The 2,539-nt window shown below is 39.1% G+C and overlaps 1 protein-coding gene across 1 annotated transcript in view; it reads right to left on the minus strand.

The window, feature by feature from the left end:
* The window catches only part of PRKCI (protein kinase C, iota), an 84,149-nt gene that overhangs the window by 47,358 nt on the left and 34,252 nt on the right, over positions 1–2,539 (minus strand). The window lies entirely within an intron of this gene.

Genomic DNA, 2,539 nt, shown 5'->3' on the forward strand with positions numbered 1-2,539 from the left:
TTTTTTTTTTTTTTTTCCCCTTGAGGCAAGGCCTGTCTCTGTCACCCACACTAGAGTGCAGTAGTGCGACCTTGGGTCACTGTAGCCTCAAACTCCTGGTCTCAAGGGATCCTCCCACCTCAGCCTCCCAAGTAGCTGAGATTATAGGCACATACCATGCTAACTTTTTTGTGTGTTTTTGGAAAGACAAGGTCTCACTTTTTGCCCAGGCTGGTCTTGAACTCCTAGGCTTAAATGATCCTCCCACCTCAGCCTCCCACAGTGCTGGGATTACAGGCATTAGCCACTGTCCACTGTGCCTAGCTAAAAATTCTATCTCTGATTTCTTTTTCACTTGTACCATAGCATAGTAACTCTTGTAAAAGGTATGTATATAAACACTCACTATCTTCTCCTGGACAAGGCATCCCAGGACGTTCTGGTACACAAGGGAACACTGAAAGAAAATAAATGAACATGAGTTAACAGCATGTTTAAAACATAAAAATTACACAGAATTTAAAATTCAAATGTAAAAGACACTGATCCAGATTTCAACCTGACCCTCTCTTCATTTGAGACAAGATAGCATGCGGTCAATATTATTTGCCAAAGGGATTCATTTTACCAAGGCCATATAAAAGAAGGTTTTATTTGCCTTTGCTTTGTTGATATTAAAAAAAAAATGTTTAAAAAGTCTTATAAAAACAAACATATCTATAAACAATGCATTAGGCTGGTCACGGTGGCTTACGCCTCTAATCCCAGCACTCTGAAAGGCCAAGGTGGGTGGATCACTTGAGGTCAGGAGATGCCAGACTGGCCAACATGGTAAAACTCTGTCTCTACCAAAAACTACAAAAAAAAAATTAGCCTATTAGCCTGGCATGGTGGCATGCCTATAATACCAGCTACTTGGGAGGCTGAGGCCCAGGAATCGCTTGAACCCGGGAGGCGAAGGTTGCAGTGCGCTGCAATCATGCCACTGCATTCCAGCCCAGGCGACAGAGTGACACACCATCTCAGAAACAAAAACAAAAACAAAACAAAACAAAAAACCAAAGCATCAGAAGCTCAAATTACTAATTCCAGTCCCTGTTACATCATTATTTTCTTATCCTTAAATAAATCATTAACTAGCATTTTGTTAAATCGTTGGTATAGTGGGACAAGTTTGTCACAATGAAGGATGAAAATTAAATTACAAAATGTATACAAATATGAAACATAAAATATTAGTTTTTAAAAGATGTATACTAAACTTAGGAATAAATTAACACCAGAAACAGTACCAAAATCAAAAATGTAAATTTATATTAGAAACTATAAATTTATATACTGATTCAAACCATTTTTATAACAAGGTAGAATATAAAGCAACAATGTATTTATGAATATCTAGTCAGCTATTGCTAGTCTGTGATGTACTAAAGGACATAGCTTAATAAAGAGCACAGACTACAGGAAGCACAGTTCCTAATGCATATTTTTAAAAGCTGAAACATAAGCTAGCTTCTGAAAGCATCTGTGATGTAGTATTAACAGGCAATAAGACTTAAAACTGACTGTTTAATACCATTCATCAATCACTTCTTTATGCATTCACTGTAATTTTATTCTGGAAAGAGATGACAAAAAAATAGATTCTTAAAGTCCTATTAGAATCTCAACAAAGTACATTATGGATCGCTTGTGAGTCACTATGTCAAATTCTGGAGGTAGAAAAAATCAGGGCAGGTGTGCTGGCTGACACCTGTAATCCCAAAACTTTAGGAGGGCAAGGCAGGCAGATCACCTGAGGTCAGGAGTTTGAGACTAGCCTGGCCAACATGGCAAAACCCCATCTCTACTAAAAATACAAAAATTAGCTGGGCATGGTGGTAGGCGCCTCTAATCCCAGGTACTTCGGAGGCTGAGACATGAGAATCACTTAAACACAGGAGGCCGAGGTTGCAGTGAGTTGAGATTATGCCGCTGCCCTCTAGCCTGGGCAACAGAGTGAAACTGTATCAAAAAAAAAAAAAAAAAAAAAAAAGATAAAATGAAACCACTGCCTTTTTAAAAAAATATACTGTAAAGGAAAATACAAAGAAATAGTAACAAGGCACTGAAATGATTCATTATACTTAAGGAAAGATTTACATTTGTTTCACTTTTTTAAAAGTTTCCTAAGTCTGGTCTCAAAGCTCTCAAAAACATTCAATGAAATACTGCCAATACATTGCAATTAAATGCAGTATATTAAGAGGTTCTTGGGTGGGCACAGTGGTTGACACCTCTAATCCCAGCACTTTGGGAGGCCCAGATGGTAGGACTCCTTAAGCCCAGGAGTTTGAGACCAGCCCGGGCATCGTAGTGATATCCGATCTCCACACACAAAAAACAGATTAGCCAGTCATAGTGGTGTGGCAGTGCCTGTGGTCCCAGTTACTCAGGAGGCTGAGGTGGGAGGATCGCTTGAACCTGGGAAGTCAAGGCTGCAGTGAGCTATAACTGCACCAATGCACTCCAGCCTGGGCAACAGAGCAAGAGAAACTGCCTCCAAAAAAAAAAAAAAAAA

The sequence above is a fragment of the Mandrillus leucophaeus genome, unplaced genomic scaffold (genome assembly GCF_000951045.1).
Source record: "Mandrillus leucophaeus isolate KB7577 unplaced genomic scaffold, Mleu.le_1.0 Scaffold452, whole genome shotgun sequence".
In the NCBI taxonomy this organism is placed as follows: Eukaryota; Metazoa; Chordata; class Mammalia; order Primates; family Cercopithecidae; genus Mandrillus; species Mandrillus leucophaeus.